At 42.8% G+C, this 27,337-nt stretch overlaps 1 protein-coding gene across 1 annotated transcript in view; it reads right to left on the reverse strand.

The window, feature by feature from the left end:
* Positions 1 to 23,009, reverse strand: part of LOC110534335 (F-box only protein 41) — an 89,416-nt gene extending 66,407 nt beyond the window's left edge. The window contains 1 exon segment of the mRNA XM_090187188.1: positions 22,590 to 23,009. The gene's annotated coding sequence lies outside the window, so the exon portion shown is untranslated.
* Positions 23,010 to 27,337: the final 4,328 nt, after the last annotated feature.

Raw genomic sequence — 27,337 nt, forward strand, 5'->3', positions numbered from 1 at the left:
ACTGCTTTAGCATAGATCGACACGTGCACCCCGGTACGGTTTACCCACACACTTTCGCTTGACACAAAATAGCCCCTTCTAAAGCATTCTCCTCAATAACTGACTGTGTACACATCCAGTTCCAAACAGAACAGGAGACAGAGATGAAGCAATCTGATGCGCCAATGACACCACAGGGAGATCCTGTCGATGCAGCGTTTACCTCAGTCAAACATAAACACACTCAAGCTGTAGCCCACTCACTGCCTGCAATATCCCCCTCCTGCCTGTAGTACATGCAATAGTCATATACAGACCCGGGTTCAAAGAATTTTTACTATTGGTCATATACCTTCGCTTCAACAGGTGTCTCCAGTGTTGTTGACATATTGCCGTTGGGGATGTATCCCCTTTCCAAACATACCCGAGTTTGCCAATGGAACAGTCACAGAGGTGCAAACCCCACTGCACTTGGCCCTTCAGGCAGGTTAAACAGGGTATATGAAAGAAAACAAATACTATTTGAACCCAGGTCTGGATGAACAGTATACCACTGTTAGGCCTGTGGCGTAATTTAATAACCATGTACCTGACAGTCATGGATGAAGAGACTGTCATGAAAATAAAATACCCATCAAAAATAGGCCTACATTCATTTTTGGATTAACTTTATTTTCATGTAGATAAACTTGACCTAATAACGGGAGTGTTCACTTGTGATTGTAAGTATGGTTGCACATTTTGGGGAATATTCAGAGATGGAAACTTTCCATGGGAATTAACAGAAATATATGCAAATGAATACCATTTAAATGTAGATGTTTTTTGCATTAGATACATTTACCATTATCATATGGACACAGAAACATAAGTAGACATAATTGCAAATGTTTTTTTTAACTATTTAGTTACGAATTAAACTTTTAAAAAGTTCACTCTTCACAAGGGATGATTTCACTGAACAACAAAAGGAAATATTGAATGATCCATCGCATCTCCCAAAAACGTTTTCAACATAGATCTGTAAAATGATAATCTAGAAACTAAAGCTTTGGTTGTCTTTCTCTCAGGATTCCATGTCTTCTCCCTGGACCTCCTCAATGTCTACCTCTTGAACATCAGACTGAGGCCTCATCTTCTTCACTGTCACTTTCCAACCTTGTTGAGGATTGCTTGTTGTCAGGCTCAAAAAGCCTCAAATGTACAGATAAATAGCTAACATGGAACCCAAACCGTCTGCGCGCGTGTGCCATCGTGCATACATTTATTTTGTCCCCCTACATCAAACGCAATCACGACACGCAGGTTAAAATATCAAAACAAACTGAACCAATGACATTAATTTGGGGACAGGTCGAAAAGAATTGAACATATATGGCAATTTAGCTAGTTAGCTTGCACTTGCTAGCTAATTTGTCCTATTTACAGTGCCTTGCGAAAGTATTCGGCCCCCTTGAACTTTGCGACCTTTTGCCACATTTCAGGCTTCAAACATAAAGATGTAAAACTGTATTTTTTTGTGAAGAATCAACAACAAGTGGGACACAATCATGAAGTGGAACAACATTTATTGGATATTTCAAACTTTTTTAACAAATCAAAAACTGAAAAATTGGGCGTGCAAAATTATTCAGCCCCTTTACTTTCAGTGCAGCAAACTCTCTCCAGAAGTTCAGTGAGGATCTCTGAATGATCCAATGTTGAACTAAATGACTAATGATGATAAATACAATCCACCTGTGTGTAATCAAGTCTCTGTATAAATGCACCTGCACTGTGATAGTCTCAGAGGTCCGTTAAAAGCGCAGAGAGCATCATGAAGAACAAGGAACACACCAGGCAGGTCCGAGATACTGTTGTGAAGAAGTTTAAAGCCGGATTTGGATACAAAAAGATTTCCCAAGCTTTAAACATCCCAAGGAGCACTGTGCAAGCGATAATATTGAAATGGAAGGAGTATCAGACCACTGCAAATCTAACAAGACCTGGCCGTCCCTCTAAACTTTCAGCTCATACAAGGAGAAGACTGATCAGAGATGCAGCCAAGAGGCCCATGATCACTCTGGATGAACTGCAGAGATCTACAGCTGAGGTGGGAGACTCTGTCCATAGGACAACAATCAGTCGTATATTGCACAAATCTGGCCTTTATGGAAGAGTGGCAAGAAGAAAGCAATTTCTTAAAGATATCCATAAAAAGTGTTGTTTAAAGTTTGCCACAAGCCACCTGGGAGACACACCAAACATGTGGAAGAAGGTGCTCTGGTCAGATGAAACCAAAATTGAACTTTTTGGCAACAATGCAAAACGTTATGTTTGGCGTAAAAGCAACACAGCTCATCACCCTGAACACACCATCCCCACTGTCAAACATGGTGGTGGCAGCATCATGGTTTGGGCCTGCTTTTCTTCAGCAGGGACAGGGAAGATGGTTAAAATTGATGGGAAGATGGATGGAGCCAAATACAGGACCATTCTGGAAGAAAACCTGATGGAGTCTGCAAAAGACCTGAGACTGGGACGGAGATTTGTCTTCCAACAAGACAATGATCCAAAACATAAAGCAAAATCTACAATGGAATGGTTCAAAAATAAACATATCCAGGTGTTAGAATGGCCAAGTCAAAGTACAGACCTGAATCCAATCGAGAATCTGTGGAAAGAACTGAAAACTGCTGTTCACAAATGCTCTCCATCCAACCTCACTGAGCTCGAGCTGTTTTGCAAGGAGGAATGGGAAAAAATGTCAGTCTCTCGATGTGCAAAACTGATAGAGACATACCCCAAGCGACTTACTTACTGATCAGAGATGCAGCCAAGAGGCCCATGATCACTCTGGATGAACTGCAGAGATCTACAGCTGAGGTGGGAGACTCTGTCCATAGGACAACAATCGCAGCAAAAGGTGGCGCTACAAAGTATTAACTTAGGGGGGCTGAATCATTTTGCACGCCCAATTTTTCAGTTTTTGATTTGTTAAAAAAGTTTGAAATATCCAATAAATGTCGTTCCACTTCATGATTGTGTCCCACTTGTTGTTGATTCTTCACAAAAAAAAATACAGTTTTATATCTTTATGTTTGAAGCCTGAAATATGGCAAAAGGTCGCAAAGTTCAAGGGGGCCGAATACTTTCGCAAGGCACTGTAGCTAGCTTGCTGTTGCTAGCTAATTTGTCCTGGGATATAAACATTGAGTTGTTATTTTACCTGAAATGCACAAGGTCCTCGACTCCACCAATTAATCCACACATAAAACGGCCAAACGAATCGTTTCTAGTCATCTCTCCTCCTTCCAGGCTTTTTCATTATATGAACTTATATGGTGATCGCATCTACACTTTCATGGTATTACCACGATGACCGGCAAAACAGTCTTTCAATTACGCACGTGGGTATAACCAATGAGGAGATGGCACATGGGTACCTGCTTCTATAAACCAAAGAGGAGATGGGCGAGGTAGGACTTGCAGCGCGATATGCATCAGAAATAGAAAGGAGTTCTATTTTAGCCCTTGGCATCGCTCATTGGTACAATAAATGAATAACATGGATTTATAAATGTTTTTTTTTGCAACGCTCGTGCACGCGTCGTGTCTGGTCAGCATGAAAGCAGTTAGATTAAACAACTCCTTTGTAAGATATTTTTTTTAAATAAAACATGTATGGAAACAGGTGAATTAACACTCAGCAGGCTCAAGCAAGCTAAAACCCACATGGTAGAAAAAACTACAGAGCAGAAATTAACTAATTAGAAATGATGTAAACACACTTTGCTGTAGGCTACTACTTACTAGTTTAACAAAAAAAATGCATGTCATAAAATACACTGCTCAAAAAAAAGGGAACATTAAAATAACATCCTAAATCTGAATGAATTAAATTCTTATTAAATACTTTTGTCTTTACATAGTTGAATGTGCTGACAACAAAATCACACAAAATGAGGCTCAGTAGTGAGGCTCAGTAGTGTGTGTGGCCTCCACGTGCCTGTATGACCTCCCTACAACGCCTGGGCATCCTCCTGGTGAGGTGGCGGATGGTCTCCTAAGGGATCTCCTCCCAGACCTGGACTAAAGTATCCGCCAACTCCTGGACAGTCTGTGGTGCAACGTGGCGTTGGTGGATGGAGCGAGACATGATGTCCCAGATGTGCGCAATTGGATTCAGGTCTGGGGAACGGGCGGGCCAGTCCATAGCATCAATGCCTTCCTCTTTCAGGAACTGCTGACACACTCCAGCCACATGAGGTCTAGCATTGTCTTGCATTAGGAGGAACCCAGGGCCAACCGCACCAGCATATGGTCTCACAAGAGGTCTGAGGATCTCATCTCGGTACCTAATGGCAGTCAGGCTACCTCTGGCGAGCACATGGAGGGCTGTGCGGCCCCCCAAAGAAATGCCACCGCCAAACCGGTCATGCTGGGGGATGTTGCAGGCAGCAGAACGTTCTCCACGGTGTCTCCAGACTGTCACATGTGCTCAGTGTGAACCTACTTTCCTCTGTGAAGAGTACAGGGCGCCAGTGGCGAATTTGCCAATCTTGGTGTTCTCTGGCAAATGCCAAACATCCTGCACGGTGTTGGGCTGTAAGCACAACCCCCATCTGTGGACGTCGGGCCCTCATACCACCCTCATGTAGTCTGTTTCTGACCGTTTGAGCAGACACATGCACATTTGTGGCCTGCTGGAGGTCATTTTGCTGGGCTCTGGCAGTGCTCCTCCTGCTCTTCCTTGCAAAAAGGCGGAGGTAGTGGTCCTGCTGCTGGGTTGTTGCCCTCCTACGGCCTCCTCCACATCTCCTGATGTACTTGCCTGTCTCCTGGTAGCACCTCCATGCTCTGGACACTACGCTGACAGACACAGCAAACCTTCTTGCCACAGCTCGCAACGAGATGTGCCATCCTGGATGAGCTGCACTACCTGAGCCACTTGTGTGGGTTGTAGACTCCGTCTCATGCTACCACTAGAGTGAAAGCACCGCCAGCATTCAAAAGTGACCAAAACATCAGTTAGGAAGCATTGGAACTGAGAAGTGGTCTGTGGTCATCACCTGCAGAACCACTCCTTTATTGGGGGTGTCTTGCTAATTGCCTATAATTTCCACCTGTTGTCTATTCCATTTGCACAACAGCATGTGAAATGTATTGTCAATCAGTGTTGCTTCCTAAATGGACAGTTTGATTTCACAGAAGTGTGATTGACTTGGAGTTACATTGTGTTGTTTAAGTGTTCCCTTTATTTTTTTGAGCAGTGTATATTCACCCCACCCAGTATTGTAATCAAAACTTACCAGTAAGCATGTAGTCCTTGGCTCAGACAGTTTAGTAGTGTGGGCTCAATAGCATCTCATTAGTGTGCAAGATCTTGAGAATCAATTGTACATGTGATGGAAGAATGCACTGTGCATGCAGAGGGTTGCAATGCCGGGACAGTTTAACCAAAATATTCCACAAGACCTAGAATTTAAGCAAAATTCCCCAAATTCCGGGGCTTAACTACCCATTTACAATTTCCTGAAAAATTCTGGAAATTTACTGGAAAGTTTGACCCTTCTCGACCCTAATTATAAGCAACTGTTTTGCCAATATCTGGCATGGTATAGTTTGATACAGAATTTATAGACTGTGCTGTCTGCCCTCCAATCCCCGCAAAGTAGTATACTAGCCTAGGCTATACAGCGTTAGGCCGCAATGCTCTTTTATGAATGCCATGTGGTAGACTGCAGTTTGTAAACAGGGAATTTACATTAATCCCTGTCATTTGGTTACATTTATGTTCATTTTACCGTTTCATTCTCGGAGTTATTTGCAGAGTTCACAACTTGCTACACACAACTTGCTACACACAACTTGCTACACTACACTGAGAAACAAGTTTTGGTTTATTTTATACCATCATTTACGCGCTCCATGTGAGCAATGAGCATGTGTCTGGTTTCTCTGTCATGTTAACGTTGACGGAGCGCACATGCCTGAACACGCATAGAAGTACCTGGCCTGCTTCTCGCAAATGTAGTAAAGTGCCCAATTGGGCTTCTCAGTGTTTTTTTTCTTCACCTCACAAATTAGAATAGTTCCTCAGTGTTTTTTTTCTTCACCGCATAAATTAGAATAGTTCCTCACAGTGTTTGAAAAATCTTACCAACACTCTTCCTCTTGAAAATCAACGTTGCATTCATTATCTTCCAGCCACAAGTAGGCCTACATTTAATACGTTTTAAGGAAAGGAGAAATATTTGCTTGTGTCTGACATACGCTGTTGGCTGTGATTGACTGGTGCTTTTACCAGGGCGTGTGTGTGAGTTTCCTAAAGTAGCCTGGGTGAACTCCATCTCTTTAATAAGAATCAAAACGCTCCGGTCATAATTTAATCTTGTAAAGGGCCTCTCAGTAGTTTAGAATAAATTATTTATTTCATTACGGCTTTCTCTTTGAAGAAAATATATGTTAATGAAACTACCATCGACTGACCGCATTAGCAGGGATTGTGACGTTTTGCGAATATCTTGGTAAAAGTGTGAGAAACCCCATCGGACTTAATTTGAAAGGTTTTGTGTCAAATAGGATCTGTATTAAAAACAATGATATGCAGAAAAGCCAACCGACAAGGTAGGCATAGATCTTAAGTTTGACTCCATTAATGTGACAATGCGAAAGAGACAGATCCTCTCCAACCTGGCATTTCTTCATTCGTTGATTACTATTTGTAAGTAATAACCTGAATAATACTGAAATACCAAGATAATAACGAAGTGTAATGGCTGGTTTCAAATAAGCATTTCCATGTAAACAAGTATACAAACAGAACCCATGGTTGGCCTGGCCAATTACCTTAACCTCAAATACCAAGACCGTCTCAGCCCGAACTACTGCATGTCTGTGAGGGAGGGGATCCTCCCTTCCACACATGCACATAATCCTGTCTCTTCAGAGCAGCAGGCACCTGGGGCTTCCACTGTGTTCTCAGAATCATGCAAGCCTGCAGGGGTAAGACTTGTACAAGGCAGTCTAGTATTGAGCCATGATATTTACTGTATCAGATGTTACTGTATTTTATTTTATCACTTATTGAAATGGTTTTGTTCTGACTGACGACATTCAGTTGTTTCCCTGCATGACCCTATTGTGACTAACCTCAGCTCTTCAAGTCTAGACTTTAAAACAATGAAGGGGACCTTTAAAACTGAGATAATGTTTAAAAGAGCCTTCCCTGGCTGGCAGGCAAACTTTAACGATCTCACAAAACCTCTTTATTGGCGTCCGTTTCTCTTCAGGCTTCCAGGCGAGAAGAAAGCGAAATGGAAATGAGACAGGATTAATGCCAAGTCAATATGCCATAAATCCCGGTGAAATAGAGCAACACCGTTATTTCAATTCAAATGGTTTCAGCCAATGTTTTGCAAGATTAACATTCAGATTGGCTTCGTCCCAAATGACTCCCTATATAGTAGTGCAGTCGGCTTGGGCGGTATACCAGGTTATTTTGAAATACCCACGGTATGATTTTTTTAATACTGTCAATATTAAATACTTAGTAGTCAACTTGTGCAATAGCTCGGTTAATTTTATAAAGCAGATTGTGTTCATAATTTTGCCTGTTGTGTTTTTTCATTTTGAAGCTGTTCCCCAAAGCAGCCGATTGTAAACAAACATACTATGACTGGCTCAAAAAGCACAGGGAAGCATTCGTGTCATGCCGATCCAATGTTGTCCAGCTCAAGAGGTGTGGTCAAGTTACTAATTCACTACTAAATGTTTGCCAGCTAAATACAGTATCTTATAAGTTTCAAAATAAATTCCCTTCCGCTCAGGGCTCCAGCTATGCATTTGGTTTGCTAACTTGCTAGCTCATGTGGCTAGCTTGCAAGATTAAGCTTCTTGGTTACATTGATTACAGCGTGCCTCTGAGTGGGGTATGGTAGTAGGTGCCAGGCGCATCAGTTTGAGTGTGTCAAGAACTGCAAACGCTGCTGGGTTTCACACAACAGTTTCCCATGTATCAAGAATGGTCCACCAAGGACATCCAGCCAACTTGACAACTGCGGGATGCACTGGAGTCAACATGGGCCAGCATCCCTGTGGACCGCTTTCAACACCTTGTAGAGTCCATGCCCCCGACGAATTGAGGCTGTTCTGAGGGCAAAAGGGGGGGGGGGGTCAAGGCTGAGAAGAACATTGAAATAATGTTTGCCTGTGGCTCTGCAGAATCTAGCGGCTCTAAAAATGGAAGTCTCCGGGGATACCAGCTGACTCCAGAATCCCGTTCTGCTGTGATGAAAGGATCTGTGGCATACTAACAGGAAGTTGAAATGACTCATCAGTGAAAGGTTGCAGGGAGAGAAAGAGTAGATCAAGACAAGGTGGTGGCAGCAGAGCGGGAGTGAAAAAAAACGAGTGAGGGCAAGCGGGCACAGAGAGCCGAGGGGTTGAGCTGTGGGTGTCGGGACACACACACACACACACACACACACACACAGTAGAGGAAACAAGTGACATGGAGGTAACATGAGACTGCAGCAGTAGACAGGCCAGGAGGGCATCAGCCATTGTGAATAACACCTCTGACTTATATTAAGAGGGAGGGAAGAAGAGGAGATTGCTGGTGTCACTATCATCAAGTGCGGGTGATTTGGTTAGCCAGCGTCCTAGGAAAGAGGGTGTATCCTTCCCAGTGAGGGTTAAGGAAGTTTAGCATTTTTGCTTTGAATTAGATTATACTAATTATGCTATTATAGTATGCATGATTGCTTTAGCCTTCCTGCCTTGACTGCAAGTCTGCATTGACTGGCCAAGCAGAGACAATAATGTAGTGTTTTGAGTAATCTTTCTGTTGTAGGGCTGAATCTAAGATAGAAACCTATTCCCTACTACACAGTGTGCTAGTGATGACAAGAGCACTCAAAAATAGTAGCCTACAATATATAACACCCCCCTTTAAGACAAACAGATTAGAGGTTGACCGATTAAATCGGAATGGCCGATTAATTAGGGCCGATTTCAAGTTTTCATAACAATCGGAAATCGGTCATTTTGGACCCCGAGTTTGCCTATTTTTTTTGTTTACACCTTTATTTAATCTTTATTTAACTAGGCAAGTCAGTTAAGAACACATTCTTATTTTCAATGACGGCCTAGGAACACGGTGGGTTAACCTTGTTAACCTTGTAACCTTGTCAGCTCAGGGATTCAATCTTGCAACCTTACGGTTAACTAGTCCAACGCTCTAACCACCTGCCTCATGAGGAGCCCGCCTGGTATGCGAATGCAGTAAGAAGCCAAGGTAGGTTGCTAGCTAGCATTAAACTTAATCAATCATACTCACTAGTTATAACTACACATGGTTGATGATATTACTAGTTTATCTAGCGTGTCCTGCATTGCATATAATCGATGCAGTGCGCATTCGCGAAAAAGGACTGTTGTTGCTCCAACGTGTACCTAACCATAAACACCAATGCCTTTCTTAAAATCAATACACAGAAGTATATATTTTTAAAACCTGCATATTTAGCTAAAAGGAATCCAGGTTAGCAGGCAATATTAACCAGGTGAAATTGTGTCACTTCTCTTGCGTTCATTGCATGCAGAGTCAAGGTATCTGCAACAATTTGGGCCGCCTGGCTCATTGCAAACTAATTTGCCAGAATTTTACGTAATTATGACATAACATTGAAGGTTGTGCAATGTAACAGGAATATTTAGACTGATGGATGCCACCCGTTAGATAAAATACGGAACAGTTCCATATTTCACGGAAAGAATAAACGTCTTGTTTTCGAGATGATAGTTTCCGGATACGACCATATTAATGACCTGCATTTCTGTGTGTTATTATGTAATAATTAAGTCTATGATTTGATCGAGCAGTCTTACTCATAAGCAGGCTCATAAGCATTCATTCAAACAGCACTTTCGTGCGTTTTGCCAGCAGCTCTGCTGTTTATGACTTCAAGCCTATCAACTCCCGAGATTAGGCTGGTGTAACGATGTGATGTGAAATGGCTAGCTAGTTAGCGGGGTGCGCGCTAATAGCGTTTCAAACATCACTCGCTCTGAGACTTGGAGTAGTTGTTTCCCTTGCTCTGCATGGGTAACGCTGCTTCGAGGGTGGCTGTTGTCGTTGTGTTCCTGGTTCGAGCCCAGGGAGGATCGAGGAGAGGGAAGGAAGCTATACTGTTACACTGGCAATACTAAAGTGCCTATAAGAACATCCAATAGTAAACGGTATATGAAATACAAATGGTATAGAGAGAAATAGTCCTATAATAACTACAACCTAAAACTTCTTACCTGGGAATATTGAAGACTCATTTTAAAAGGAACCACCAGCTTTCATATGTTCTCATGTTCTGAGCAAGGAACTTAAACGTTAGCTTTCTTACATGGCACATATTGCACTTTTACTTTCTTCTCCAACACTTTGTTTTTGCATTATTTAAACCAAATTGAACATGTTTCATTATTTATTTGAGGCTACATTTATTTTATTTATGTATTATATTAAGTTTAAATAAGTGTTCATTCAGTATTGTTGTAATTGACATTATTACAAATACATTATTATATATATATATAATTTTTTTAAATCTGTATCGGCTTTTTTTGTCCTCCAATAAATCGGTATCGACGTTGAAAAATCATAAAATCGGTCAACCTCTAAAACAGACCCACAGACCGATTGACCTCCTTGAGCTATTAACCCAATGAGCTTTCCTGTTCTATCAGTATCATCTCACTGGGTGGATGCAGAGAAGCTGACCTTTAATTAGGCCCAGAGGGAATCCGAGGGAGACGACCCATCATGTGCCCATCACCAATTGGCTCTTAAAACAACGTCCAGTGGCTTTTAATTAAACAACAATCCATACTGTTTTCAGAAGCACTGAAATCAGTGCCGAATTGCATCCCATTATCGGTAAGCACTGTACAGTTGGAGAGCGGTGCATCACATCCTCAATCTGATCTATGATAAAGTAAATGTTTTTGCCTGGAGGTGTGGAGAGAATAGAGAAGCAAGGCAGGGTGTGGCTGGCTAATAACCGGCACAGAGTCTTCTACCTCTGCGGTGCTTCACGCGGAGGTGGTGTTGTGGCATTTAGCGGTGCCAAGACTCTGCAAGGTGCAACACAAGCAGCTGCCTACTCTTAGTCAGCGTTGTTCAGACTGTTCAAGGTTTTTATTCTGAAGATGTGAACTAGAATGTTTACGAGTGAGAGGAATTAAATATCAATTTTATACAGGCATGTAATTAAACATATTGGGGAACGTTATGACAATAACTAACATGCACCTGTGTTTTACTGTGTTCCCATTGGCTCCACAGATTGCCATATCTCCTTACTGTATAAGGGCTTCTGCTATGATTGTAAAGTTCCAGCAACTTTCCCAAAATTCCCAGGTATTCAAGAAATCACAATTAGCAGATTACACAAATCAGGGGGGAAATAAGCAGGAAAACCAGAATCCTCCAACCAGGATTTCTGGAAAGGTTACCAGATTTTAGCTACCCTAACATTTGCCTTACCTTTAACACTGTGTTTACTTAAACCCCCAATGCTGGCTAGGCTTTAGCATGAGCGTGTCAAAGTGTTAGTCCTGAGGAAGCCACGGGTTCCTTCCAAGACAATCACACAGCCAAGGGCTACGAACCTGAGAGCAGAGAGCCAAATCCCATAGCCAGCCAATTGAACAGAATGTCGAAGTCCTCTTCGGGGATGCCCACTCTATTCAAAATGGACTGGACTGTGTCACACAATGGCCTACCTTTCCTTCGTGACAGTTGATGGGTGAAAGCCATGGTGGGAAGTGGAAACCTGTTCACTCCTTTCATGTGTAAGTGGTTATGAAGGACAGGAGATCAGGATATTAATATTGGGTCACAGCTACTGTGTGAAGGTAAATAAGACAAGAAAAAAAAGGTGGGGATTTTTAAGAGTAGCTACACTGTGGATGCAGCCGTTGAGGACTGAGGAGACACTGCTACTGTACTGTGACTAGGGTTGCAAAGAGTCAGAAACTTTCCAGGAAATTTCCGAATTTTTTCAGGAAATTTTCCAAGGGAAGTTAAGCCCTGGAATTTGGGGAATAATGCTTAAATTCATTTTTTAAAAGTTAGCTTATAACAGTGAACCTTTTTTGTGGGTTAACATAAGGCAATTCTAGGTCTAGGTCTAGGCCCTCTGCATGCACAGTGCACTCTTCCATCACATGTACAGATGATTCTCAAGATCTTGCACACTAATGAGATGCTATTGAGCCCACACTACTAAACTGTCTGAGCCAAGGACAACATGCTTTCTGGTAAGTTTTGATTACAATACTGGGTGAGGTGAATATACACTGCTCAAAAAAATAAAGGGAACACTTAAACAACACAATGTAACTCCAAGTCAATCACACTTCTGTGAAATCAAACTGTCCACTTAGGAAGCAACACTGATTGACAATACATTTCACATGCTGTTGTGCAAATGGAATAGACAACAGGTGGAAATAATAGGCCCCAATAAAGGAGTAGTTCTGCAGGTGATAACCACAGACCACTTCTCAGTTCCTATGCTTCCTGGCTGATGTTTTGGTCACTTGAATGCTGGCGGTGCTTTCACTAGTGGTAGCATGAGACGGAGTCTACAACCCACACAAGTGGCTCAGGTAGTGCAGCTCATCCAGGATGGCACATCAATGCGAGCTGTGGCAAGAAGGTTTGCTGTGTCTGTCAGCGTAGTGTCCAGAGCATGGAGGAGCTACCAGGAGACAGGCCAGTACATCAGGAGATGTGGGGGAGGCCGTAGGAGGGCAACAACCCAACAGCAGGACCACTACCTCCGCCTTTGTGCAAGGAGGAGCAGGAGGAGCACTGCCAGAGCCCTGCAAAATGACCTCCAGCAGGCCACAAATGTGCATGTGTCTGCTCAAACGGTCAGAAACCGACTCCATGAGGGTGGTAATGAGGGCCCGACGTCCACAGGTGGGGGTTGTGCTTACAGCCCAACACCGTGCAGGACGTATGGCATTTGCCAGAGAACACCAAGATTGGCAAATTCGCCACTGGCGCCCTGTGCTCTTCACAGATTAAAGCAGGTTCACACTGAGCACGTGACAGACGTGACAGTCTGGAGATGCCGTGGAGAACGTTCTGCTGCCTGCAACATCCTCCAGCATGACCGGTTTGGCGGTGGGTCAGTCATGGTGTGGGGTGGCATTTCTTTGGGGAGCCGCACAGCCCTCCATGTGCTCGCCAGAGGTAGCCTGACTGCCATTAGGAACCGAGATGAGATCCTCAGACCTCTTGTGAGACCATATGCTGGTGCGGTTGGCCCTGGGTTCCTCCTAATGCCAGACAATGCTAGACCTCATGTGGCTGGAGTGTGTCAGCAGTTCCTGAAAGAGGAAGGCATTGATGCTATGGACTGGCCCGCCCGTTCCCCAGACCTGAATCCAATTGCGCACATCTGGGACATCATGTCTCGCTCCATCCACCAACGCCACGTTGCACCACAGACTGTCCAGGAGTTGGTGGATGCTTTAGTCCAGGTCTGGGAAGAGATCCCTCAGGAGACCATCCGCCACCTCATCAGGAGCATGCCCAGGCATTGTAGGGAGGTCATACAGGCACGTGGAGGCCACACACACACACACTACTGAGCCTCATTTTGACTTGTTTTAAGGACATTACATCAAAGTTGGATCAGCCTGTAGTGTGGTTTTCCACTTTAATTTTGAGTGTGACTCCAAATCCAGACCTCCATGGGTTGATAAATTTGATTTCCATTGATAATTTGTGTGTGATTTTGTTGTCAGCACATTCAACTATGTAAAGAAAAAAGTATTTAATAATAATATTTCATTCATTCAGATCTAGGATGTGTTATTTTAGTGTTCCCTTTATTTTTTTGAACAGTGTATATTTTATATGGCATACATTATTTTTGTTAACTAGTAAATAGTAGCCTACAGCAAAGTGTATTTAAATCATTTCTAACTTGTTAACAATTTGTTAGTTAGTTTTCTACCGTGTGGGTTTTAGCTTGCTTGAGCCTGCTGAGGAGTGTTAATTCACCTGTTTCCATACAGGATTAATTTTAAAACTTTTATCTTACAAAGGCGTTGTTTAATCTAACTGCTTAATTATTTATCTGTACATGGAATTGTATTTTTTTTTTTTTTAAGTAATCTTTACAGAAAACTGCCACGGGCACTATCTGATATGTAGAGACATTTCACTGCAGCTAATGTAGAAGGAAAAGCTGTGTACATTTGCAAATAGTGTCAAATCATATGTGAAGAATGCAACAAAGATGCAGAATCATCTGGCCAAGTGCATAAAGTTCCCTCAGTGCACACAACAAGCAACCTCTGACAAAAGTCCCTCTGCTTCTATTCGAGGTGAAAATGATGAATCAGACACCTTATCAATAGCAACGGCTCATGGTCCTCCTGGAATCAGATGTTTTTGACTCAATGGAGGAACGTAGTCAGAGAAATGCTGATGAATGTCTTGCTCGAGCTGTATCTGCAACTAGTTCTCCTCTGATGCTCACAGGCGTATTGTGTATTGGAAGAGATTTCTGAATGTTCTTCACCCAGCATACACCCCTCCAACCTGACATGCTTTATCTACTAATTTTCTGGATGCAGAGTTCAAGTGAAGGTCAAGCAAATCATAGAGAAATCAGACTGTATTGCAATCCTCTCTGATGGGTGGTCGAATGTTGGTGGGCAAGGAATAATTAACTACATCATCTCCACCCCTCAACCAGAATGCTGCGAACATGAAGGCTGCTTGGTCTAAAGTGGAGGAGTCCTACCCTCACATCACACCCATTGGCTGTGCTGCTCATGCATTGAATGTGCTCCTCAAGGACATCATGGCACTGAAAACAACAGATACACTCTACAAGAAAGCCAAGGAAATGGTTAGATATGTGAAGGATCATGAAGTTATAGCAGCAACAGCCATTGGTGTGGTATTGTCATCAAGTTTGACAGTCTCCTGGAGGGGAAGGAGTCTCTCCAAGAAATGGCCATATCACAGTCTGCTGATATGGATAGCCCCATCAAGAGGATCCTCCTGGATGATGTATTTTGGGACAGAGTGGTAAGCAGCCTGAAACCTATAGCAGTAGCCATTGCACAGATTGATGGAGACAATGCCATCCTGTCTGATGTTCAGACTCTGCTTGCAGATGTAAGAAGAAAGCCGTACTGCCCTGCCCACTTCACTGATGCGCCAAGCAGAGGAAACTGCAGTTCTGAAATACATAATGCATGAAGACTTCTGCCTGAAGCCCATACACACCGCAGCGTACATGTTGGATCCCAAATATGCTGGCAAGAGCATCCTGTCTGGTGCAGAGATCAACAAGGCCTATGGTGTCATCACTACCATGTCTCGCCAACTTGGCCTGGATGAGGGCAAGGTTCTTGGCAGCCTGGTGAAGTACACTTCCAAGCAAGGGCTTTGGGATGGAGATGCAATATGGCAGTCGTGCCAACATATCTCATCAGCCACCTAGTGGAATGGACTTTGTGGATCTGAGGCTCTTTCCCCTGTTGCCTCCAACATCCTCCAAATCCCACCAACATCGGCTGCCTCAGAGCACAACTGGTCCTTGTTTGGGAACACACATCAAAACAGGCTGACCAGTACAAGGGTTGAAAAATTGGTGGCCATCCGGGCTAATTTGAGGCTTTTTGAGCCTGACATCGAACCATCCTCAACAAGGTTGGAAAGTGACCGTGAAGATGAGGCCTCAGTCTGATGTTCAAGAGGTGGACATTGAGGAGGTCCAGGGAGAAGACATGGAAGCATGAGAGGAAGACAACCAAAGCTTTAGTTTCTGGATTATCATTTTACAGATGTATGTTGAAAACGTTTTTGGGAGATGCGATGGATCATTGGGGATCATTCAATATTCCCTTTCTTTTGTTGTTCAGTGAAATCATCCCATGTGGAGAGTCAACTCATTTATTTAGAGTTCAATTTGTAATTAATGATTTATTTATTTTTTCTATTGGAAGGATTTAGTTATTATTTGCAATTATGTCTACTTATGTTTCTGTGTCCATAATATATGGTAAATACATCAACTAAAAAACATCTAAAAATGGTATTAATATTAATGCGCATATATTCCCGTTAATTCCCACAGAAAGTTTCCACCTCTGAATATTCCCCAAAATGTGCAACCCTAACTGGGACTAAGGCTAGGACAATAATCGTATGGTCACGTAAAAAAAATAATAATAATAATTCCAACAACTATGGACAATAACAGAAATGTAAAATAAGAATCGTCATGAGTATCAAAGTAGTTTTAGGAGCGGGATATTCAACTTTATTTTCAAGTAGATATAGTTCACCCAATTGGTAGCGACCAAAGTCAATTTTATTATTAAACGCAGGCATGAGATATAAGCCTTCTGACCCTGGGTCTGTAACAAATGGTTTTGATTATCCAACAATTGTATTCCTTAACATTCCAAATGATTGACAGCACTGCATTTCCATCCAGTCAGTGAGATTTTTAAACCATGTAGAAATATTGTATATGAGGCCATTGATTTGAGGTGGCAAAGCAACATGTGTCCGCAATCCATATGTTTAACCGATGTTAGGGGAGACCGAGGGACACCAACTAGTGCTGTGCAAATATCCATCGAGGATGGATGTAATATTTAAATTGATTCAGACCCTGCGATCAAATAGTATTTGAGCCTCCCTGGAGTGCCAGATGGGCGGAGTTTGCACTTTAGGGACAATATCTGCTGCCCCATTGGGATTCTTCTCCACCACTACAGATCTCACACTCACCCAAACTAGGCCACTCACTAAGGTGGGAAGATAGAGTTACTTTGATTAAGGAGGGAACTGGTAGATTGGTGAAGGGGCAGCTCTTGGTGAAGGCGCAGCTCTTGGCAGGGGATGAAGTGTAAAGGCAAGTGTCAGAAAAGCAGGCAATGAAATGCTGGGCTGATGGTGGTGTCCCAACTGGCACCCTTTTCCCAATAAAGTGCACTACATAGGGAGCCATTTGGGACGTAGGTGATATTCCCCTTCTGACTGGGGGTGGCCTTTATTCACACAACGGTAAAAGGTCTGATTGATCCGATTCACTATTATTGGAAACAGAAATATACGTGTCATGCTGATGGCAGAGTCAGGATTTGGCGTAAGCAGCATCAGTCCATCGCCCCATCCTGCCTGGTGTCAACGGTACAGGCTGGTGGTTTAATGCTGCAGGGAATGTTTTCCTGGCACACATTAGGTCCCTTGATACTAATTGGGCAACGTTTTCATGACCCAAAGAATTACGGCCGTTCTGGAGGCAAAGGGGGGGGGGGGGGGTCTGACCCAGTACTTGATGGGTGTACCTAATAAACTGTGTGTATAAGTGGTGCTGTATCAAATCTCCGTTCAAAATTGTGGGGAGAGCAGAGGCAGTCAACAACGGAGGTCTCAAATGTAAACAAAACAATCTCTCGTTACCGTCCCATAGTGGCAGTCAGATAGTGTAGTGGCGCTATGGGACAGGAGGAGTACGATCAATGTTGTTTTGCCAGAGGTGATGTGATGTTGTATGTTTACTTGAGGAAAATTACTATGGGATCGGGACGCTCCACTGTCACTGTAGAGAATACTTGACACCTACACAAGGAAAATGACTATGGGAAGATCCACTGTCACTGACGCACGTACACACAGGAATACTTGACACCCAACTGTCTGGGCGACAGACCGAAAACATTCTTCATGAGAATGAAATTTCACTGAATATGCAGCATTCCGCCAAGGTAACTAGTGGTTAAAAGAATGCATTAGTTGACAGAGATAGTGCTCATCGGTCACCATTGTCAAGGAGATTTTCTTGAATCGCTTTGGGAATGTCCACCCTGTGTCACTGTGTGGAAATTGAACAAAAATGTCCCATGAATTTCTATTTGAAATTCAATACAAAGAAGAAACAGGCCTAACCTTTGGCGGAGAAAGAAACTAAATGTCAAATGGGATGTAAACTCTTCTTAGAGCTTAATATATTTGTACTGAACAAAAATAGCTGAAATAAAAGATTCCAGAAATGTTCCAAAAAGCTAATTTCTCAGATTTTGTGCACAAATTTGTTTACATCCCTGTTAGTAAGCATTATTCATTTGCGAAGATGATCCAGCCACCTGACAGGTGTGGCATATCAAGAAGTTTAAACAGCATTATCATTACACAAGGTGCACCTTGTGCTGGGGACAATAAAAGGCCACTAAAATGTGCAGTTATGACAAACACAATGCCACAGCATGCAATTGGCATGCTGACGTCAGGAATTTCAACCAGAACTGTTGCCAGAGAAATGAATGTTAATTTCTCTATCATAAGCCACATCATTTTAGAGAATTTGGCAGTACGTCCAACCGGCCTCAAAACCACAGACCACGTGTAACCACGCCAGCCCAGGACCTCCACATCCGGCTTCTTCACCTGCGGGATCGTCTGAGACCAGCCACCCGGACAGCTGAAGAAACTGTGGGTTTGAACAACTAAAGAATTTCTGCACAAACTGTTAGAAACCATCTCAGGGAAGCGCATGTGAATGCTTGTCGTCCTCACCAGGATCTTGAACTGAGGTTCTTGACCTGACTGCGGTGTGCAAATGCTCACCTTCCATGGCCACTTCATAGATTAATACAGGTTTCAACAGATGGCAGACAGCGTGTATGGCTGTGTGTGGGCGAGCGGTTTACTGATGTCAATGTTGTGAACAGAGTGCCCCATGGTGGCGCTGGGGTTATGGAATGGGCAGGCATAAGCTACAGGCTAACACAATTGCAATTTATTGATGGCAATTTGAATGCACAGAGATACCACGACAAGATGCCCATTGTCGTGCCATTCATCCGCCCCATCACCTCATGTTTCAGCATGATAATGTACAGCCACATGTTGCAAGGATCTGTACACAATTCCTGGAAGCTGAAAATGTCCCATGTCTTTCATGGCCTGCATAATTAGACATGCCACCCATTGAGCATGTTTGGGATGCTCTGGATCAACGTGTTTGACAGCGAGTTTCCAGTTCCCGCCAATATCCAGCAACTTCGCACGGCCATTGAAGAGGAGAGGGACCACATTCCACAATCAACAGCCTGATCAGCGCTATGCGAAGGAGATGTCTCGCCTGCATGAGGCAAATGGGGGTCACACCAGATACTGACTGGTTATCTGTGACCAACAGATGCATAACTGTATTCCCAGTCATGTGAAATCAATAGATTAGCATTTCACTGTAAGGGCTACACCTGTTGTATTCGGTGCATATGACAAATAACATTTGATTAGGGCCTAATGAATTTCTTTCAATTGACTGATTTCCTTATACCAGTGGTCACCAACCTTTTGAGTCAAGATCACTTTCGCAGTCAAAAAAAACAAGCAGAGATCTTCTGCTCAGATTTGTTTAAATATGACTTGTAACAATCTAATAAAAACAGTTTTGTAGGAATGATGTTTGGGCAGTAAGCCTAATACATTATCACAGCATATTGGTTATATGCCTGGCAATATTGTTCTTCTCAGACCATATCAGCTTTCAAAACTCAAGCTTTGATAACAAACTAGATCAGTTGGTGTATCACTTGCGAGGCACTGCGGACCGGACCATAAATTGAATTTTTTTTTACTGGACTGATGGTACCTGCATCTAATGGCCATGGTGCTTTCAAGACAACTGGGAACTCAAAAAAAATTGGAGTCAAAATCATGAAGTCTGATCGTCAGGTCGGAAAGTCAGAGCTCTAGAAAGATGCCAGAGTTTCCGACTTGGAATTCCAAGTTCAAAAGAGTTTTCCCAGTCGGATCTCGTTTCGAGTTCCCAGTTGACCTCCCAACTTCAGTGTGTTCAAGACGCCAATTTCCAAGTTGTTTTGAACACAGCATTTGTCTCAGCAGAGGGAGGGAGAGACAGAGACAAGACAGTCTCCCACCGGATGGCTAAACTCGAGTCACACCGCATCTGCCTCAGTCATGCACAAATTCATGTTATTCCTATGACCAGAGAAAGTTAAATATTCCTCTATATTAAAGTAGCCATGACAAGCTGCTAATAATAATACAAATTCAAGGCTAACAATACACTTGGCTACACATTCGTTGCAGCAGTGCGTGTGGCAGTACGGAGAAAAAATATGTTATGTTTTGTAATCGCGTTGAATTTAAAAAACAGTGTTGACAGTGCTAAATAAAAACTTAAATCATGAACTCGCCCATAAAAATAGCAGCTCTTCGCTGTGTTCTTTGACCGTCTCTGTGGTCAGGGGTTTGAATCAAACTTTGCTGTGGCCGGGGAAGCTCTGTCGGCATGGTGGTTGAGCTAGCCGATTGGCTAGCCAGTAGGCGCACTTGATTTCGTCTAAGATCTCCCGGTCCTCCTGGGTAGGCGGAGTTTGTCTTTTCAAACAGAAATGGTTCAGAATGGAAACACTAAGGCAAGTGCACCTACCGCCAACACTGCAACGCAAACAAAGATAAAGGAGTGCAAGCCTTTATCATTGGCTCTTCTACAGAAATGTTTGTCAATCACCTAGGAATGTCTTGAAGATCAACCAATCAATCGCCATCGACCAGCTGGCGACCACTGCCTTATATGAAGTGTAACCCAGTCAAATCTTTGAAATTGCTGCATGTTGCGTTTATATTTTTGTCCGGTGTAAATATGTTACTGAAAGCTGTCATGTGACCTACATTATCCTCATATTGGCTAACTTAATTGCGGTGGTAATTGACAGGGAAGTGAAAAATCACCTGTGATAGTAAGCCTGAACACTCAGCTTATTCTAGTACAGACTGAGACGTTGTGGTGGGCTGACTGTCTTTACCTTTTAAAATGAGAGGAAACGATACCTTTCTTCACGAGCAGTGGACATGCAAATGTATCTCAAATGACTAAAAGTGTGTGCGCAGTGTTTCCTCTGAAAATAAAATGAGCAGTGGGGGGGAGAGGTCTGTGCATGCAAGTGTGCGCTTGTGTATTTGTTTGTATCCATGTGCATGCAATTTCATCTTGTGTTTAGGTCTAAAAGTAATGTCGGTCTGCTCATACAGGTCTAGTGAAGCCCCAGTGCACTACTTTTGTAAAATAATATATATATATAAAATCAATACTGTAAAGTACACACACTAAAGCATAGCTGAGGGAAGTAGGGGTGCTGAGAGTGCTGCAGCACTCCCTGAATATTTATATATTATTTTTACATTTCAGGGGGTGCTCTAGCACCCACAGCACCCGTACTTCCCGCAGCTATGCTTTTAGTGTGTGTACTTTACTGTATTTATACTTGGGATATCTCTTTTCAAACGGGAAAAGTTTCAAAAATTACTTTAATTAAAGCTTGAATGACTTGACTTTAGTCCCATCTGATGCCCGACAGAGCAGCATGGACACAGCAACAGCAAGTAAGTATTTCCCACAGTAGTCAGCCAGTCACACACAAACAGTAAGTCAGTATTTCCCACAGTAGACAGCCAGTCACACACAAACAGTAAGTCAGTATTTCCCACGGGTCACACACAGCACAATTTCCCACACTCAAGTAGCCTGTGTCACTTTAGGCAAAGTGCTGCTGTGGCTTCAAGAGCTGTGGGGGCAGATCTGGGAAGTTCTCTAAATGGCCAAGCAGAAGCAGTGCATAATGCCAACTCATAATTTCCTTCGGGACCTTCGCCTTGAGCTCAAGTGTATTTAGAGGGACAGCTGGAATTACTATGAGGATCATAGCTGAGTAGTGGGATCTTTCAAAATATAAATACATATTTAAAGTAAATGATATGAGGTATTATCAGATAGGCCCTAATCATATTGCTTTGATTTTAGGACATTATGCCCAAATAAATGTAATTTCTCTGGAGAAAAAAAAAACATGGATATACTGGAATAATAGTGTTTCTGTACTTAAAAGCTTCCAACAATTTGCAAAAATAGGCTACATTACGTTATCCGCTGAATAATGATTCCACCCGAATAGATTGTATCATGTTATGATGGGCATGGGCCAGATTGTCACTAACCGTCACGTAGCCTATGAGAAGCGAATTAGGCCGGTGACATAATGGATTCCGAACATTCGAATGACAACTGATTGATTAAGCGACAATTACGCACGTGCAATGAACGGCTATACATATTGATTGCAACAATCGCACTGACTGAACGTTATCAGTCTTCGTATGGGTGTGAAGACCCAAAGACAAGTGGCATAGGTAGCATACCGCAGCAGGAACATGCAGCTTGACTGTAGCCTATCATTCACCAATTTAAATAACCCGAAGAAAAACAACACGTTTCATTACACAGCGTAACATTGACAAATATCAATGCAGTCGTGTCGATACGGAGGACAACGTGTCCGGCGCGGGTAGTAGCGTAACACTAGCAGCATGCCCTGATTCTCTTGCCTACCATTTTCTACAGTGCACAGACCATCACTTGTGTGCTGCCTGCTAGCTCTAATTATGCGTTATTTTCAGCCATTCTCTCGAACGTGGTGTCAACTGATACATACACACAAACACTTAGCACTGCCATCCCTCCAAAACATTATGTAGGGTAAAAAGCGCTTCTCACCTTGCAATTTTCTCCCCATTTCTCGCTCGAGCGAAGGAGCCGCTCCAGCATTCGTTGACGTCACACGCCCCACTCTGCAGCATAAATACAGTAGGCTTGCAATAGAACGAGAGGGCGCACTGGGAGAGCGAATGAGAGAAAATAAGGCTGTTCGAGCTCGAATAAAGATTTCTGCCCACCGAAATCTAGAAGATGAAAGACATCCCTCTACCTGTGTGATTCCCAAGGAGCCTTCATTCCTGTGAACACAGGACATTAAAACACGATCATTCCCGGGAGAACTAGGATTTGAGATGAATGCATGCATACAGAGAAAAATACTACAAACAAATGCTCTTTTTATTTTTTCATTTTTTTCTAGAACATCATTTTTTAAAGCATGTCAAAGTAGGCCCAGTCACTGCAACTGCATGTACTAGTAATAATGATCACCTGTCATGTCATCTATAATGGGCTCCTCACTTTATTTCAACCAATCAAATGTGATTTGATCAACAAACCAATCAGTAATAAATGTATCATTTTAAGCGCCTGTATAAACGGGTAGACAACAGCCACAAAGTCACAAGCTAATGCACTATAAAAATCAGCAGCTATAGTGCAAGAGGACCAGGAGTCCTTGAGTATGTAAGTGAGGTCTGTGTCTGTGTCTGTGTCTGTGTCTGTGTCTGTGTCTGTGTCTGTGTCTGTGTCTGTGTCTGTGTCTGTGTCTGTGTCTGTCGAGGAGTCATGCTCATAGGGAACACAGGGCCATGTGTACATGCTGGTATTTTTTGTGTGTGAATGTTTAGTTGTTGTGTCTCTGTAATGCTAATTTGATGAAGTTGGCTTTGGCTCGCCCAGATTGGGAAGCTATCTCCCAACTAGCTACAAGAAGCCATTTCAGGCTATTCTTTTTCACCTTTATTTAACCAGGTAGGCCAGTTGAGAACAAGTTCTCATTTACAATTAGTCAAGTTAGAGTAGCTAGTTTGTCTAACTAAACTGGCATGCCTGCTGGCAAGGTTGGTAGACTTTAGAAAAGCAAACAATTACCAAATGTACTGAATAAGAATTACATTCCTTTCAATCTTTTACCCAGATTTTAGCAGGGATGCAGAGCGGCATATGTAGTTTCTTTAACTAAATAATCACCAGTCAGCTTCAAGATGGCCACCATTGTTCCTGTACCCAAGAAAGAAAAGGTACCTGAACTAAACAACTTCTGTCACCTCTGTCATCGTGAAGTGATTTGAGAGACTAGTCAAGGATCATATCACCTCTACCTTACCTGTCACCTTAGACCCACTTCAATTTGCTTACCGCCCCAATAGGTCCACAGACGACGCAATCACACTGCCCTAACCCATCTAGACAGAGGAATACCTATGTAAGAATCCTGTTCATTGACTATAGCTCAGCATTCAACACCATAGAACCCTCCAAGCTCATCATTAAGCTCGAGGCACTGGGTCTGAACCCCGCCCTGTGCAACTGGGTCCTGGACTTCCTGATGGGCTGCCCCCAGGTGGTGAAGGCAGGAAACAACACCACTTCGCTGATCCTCAACACTGGGGCCCCACAAGGGTGCGTGCTTAGCCCCTTCCTGTACTCCCTGTTCACCCGTGACTGTGTGGCCACGCATGCCTCCAACTCAATCATCAAGTCTGTAGACGACACAACAGTACTAGGCTTGATTACCAACAATGACGAGACAGCCTACAGGGAGGAGGTGAGGGCTCTGCATGTGTAGTGCTAGGAAAATAACCTCTCACTCAAGGTCAACAAAACAATGGAGATGATCGTGGACTTCAGGAAACAACAGAGGGACCACCCCCCTATTCACATTGACCACAGTGGAGAAGCTGGAGAGCTTCAAGTTCCTCTGCGCACATGTCACGAACAAACTGAAATGGTCCACCCACACAGACAGTGTGGTGAAGAAGGCGCAATAGCACCTCTTCAACCTCAGGATGCTGAAGAAATTTGGCTTAGCACCTAAAACTGTTACAGGTGCACAATTGAGAGCATCCTGTCGGGCTGCATCACCACCTGGTACGGCAACTGCACAGCCCACAACCACAGGGCTCCCCAGAGGGTGGTGCGGTCTGCCCAACGCATCACGGGGGCAAACTACCTGCCATCCAGGACACCTACAACACCCGATGTCACAGGCAGGCCAAAAAGATAATCAAGGACAACAACCACCTGTGCCACTGCCTGTTCACCCCACTATTATCCAAGAAGGCGAGGTCAATACAGGTGCATAAAAGCTGGGACAGAGAGACAGCTTCTATCTCCAGGCCATCAATGTTAAATAGCCATCACTAGCACATACAGTTGAAGTCAGAAGTTTACATACACTTAGGTTTGAGTCATTAAACTCGTTTTTCAACCACTCCACAAATTTCTTGTTAACAGACTATAGTTTTGGCAAGTCGGTTAGTACATCTACTTTGTGCATGACAAGTAATTTTTCCAACAATTGTTGACAGATTATTTCACTGTATCACAATTCCAGTGGGTCAGAAGTTTACATACACTAAGTTGACTGTGCCTTTAAACAGCTTGGAAAATTCCAGTAAATGTCATGGCTTTAGAAGCCTCTGATAGGCTAATGATTTAATTTGAGTCAACTGGAGGTGTACCTGTGGATGTATTTCAAGGCCTACCTTCAAACTCAGTGCCTCTTTGCTTGACATCATGGGAAAATCAAAAGAAATCAGCCAAGTCCTCAGAAAAACATTATTGTAGACCGCCACAAGTCTGGTTCATCCTTGTGAGCAATTTCCAAACGCCTGATGGTACCACGTTCATCTGTACAAACAATAGTACGCAGGTATAAACACCATCGGACCACGCAGCCGTCATACCACTCAGGAAGGAGATGCGTTTTGTCTCCTAGAGATGAACGTACATTGGTGCGAAAGTACAAATCAATCCCAGAACATCAGCAAAGGACTTTGTGAAGATGCTGGAGGAAATAGGTACAAAAGTATCTATATCCACAGTAAAACGAGTCCTAGATCGACATAACCTGAAAGGCCACTCAGCAAGGAAGAAGCCACTGCTCCAAAACCGTCATAAAAAAGCCAACTACGGTTTGCAACTGCACATGGGGACAAAGATTGTACTTTTTGGAGAAATGTCCTCTGGTCTGGTGAAACAAAAATAGAACTGTTTGGCCATAATGACCATCCAAGGAACCAACCAGCCGAAGAACACCATCCCAACCGTGAAGCACAGGGGTGGCAGCATCATGTTGTGGGGGTGCTTTGCTGCAGGAGGGACTGGTGCACTTCACAAAATAGATGGCATCAAGAGGGAGGAAAATTATGTGGATATATTGAAGCAACATCAAGACATCAGTCAGGAATTTAAAGCTTGGTCGCAAATGTGTCTTCCAAATGGACAATGACCCCATGCATACTTCCAAAGTTGTGGCAAAATGGCTTAAGTACAACAAAGTCAAGGTATTGGAAAAATCCATCACAAAGCCCTGACCTCAATCCCATAGAAAATTTGTGGGCAGAACTGAAAAAGCGTGTGCGAGCAAGGAGGCCTACAAACCTGACTCAGTTACACCAGCTCTGTCAGGAGGAAGGGGACAAAATTCATCCAACTTATTGTGGGAAGCTTGTGGACGGCTACCTGATACGTTTGACCCAAGTTAAACAATTTAAAGGCAATGCTACCAAATACTAATTGAGAGCATGTAAACTTCTGACCCACTGGGAATGTGATGAAAGAAATAAAAGCTGAAATAAATCACTCTAATATTATTCTTACATTTCACATTCTTAAAATAAAGTGGTGATCCTAACTGACCTAAGACAGGTAATTTTTATTAGGATTAAATATCAGGAATTGTGAAACATTTAAACTCAGTTTATTTGGCTAAGTGGATGTAAACTTCCAACTTCAACTGTATATATGACTTATTTCCTGGCCACTTTAATAATGTTGACATATTTTGCATTACTCATCTCATGTATATTAATAATGTTGACATATTTTGCATTACTCACCTCATGTATATACTGTATTATATCTTAGTCTATGCCACTCTGACATTGTTCATCCACATATTTATATATTCTTAATTCCATTCCTTATCTTAGATTTGTGTGTATTGGGTATATGTTGTGAAATTGTTAGATATTACTTAGATATTAATGCACTGTCGGAGCTAGAAACACAAGCATTTCGCTACACTCGCAATAACATCTACTAAACACGTGTACATGACCAATAAAATTTTATTTACAGACAGCTCAAGTGATATGCTTAGAAATGCAGAATAAAATGAAGATACATTTTTTACATAAAATGAAGCATAATGATGATTGGGGGGGGGGGGGGGGGGGACTAGGGTGCGTTTGTTGTGCATGCTGCCTGTCTGTCACTTTGTGCAAGTGGACCATTAGCAAATTGCTACATGGTTAGGGAGGGTGACAGACAGGAATCTTTAAAAGAAAAGGGCAATGGACAAGTTAACTATTTTAATTTAACTTACTACATTTTATTAAAAAAAATAATAATTACTAGCCCAACCCAATTGTCTATCAAGAAATTCTCAAAGATTGTTCCTCTGCTACCCTTGTCATTTCTCATCAATACAATCATTTTCCTTTAGATATCGAAAGAAAGCCCTAATGCTGGGTGGCATTCATTAGCGTACGCTAGAAAAACGTAAACAAGCATTACTCAGTCCCTTCCTGTTTGTCTGTTTTATTCAATGTGGTGTCTAGTGAATGCAACCCTGGTGT

This window comes from Oncorhynchus mykiss, chromosome 10, assembly GCF_057628025.1.
Source record: "Oncorhynchus mykiss isolate SJ-2025 chromosome 10, ASM5762802v1, whole genome shotgun sequence".
Taxonomy (NCBI): Eukaryota; Metazoa; Chordata; class Actinopteri; order Salmoniformes; family Salmonidae; genus Oncorhynchus; species Oncorhynchus mykiss.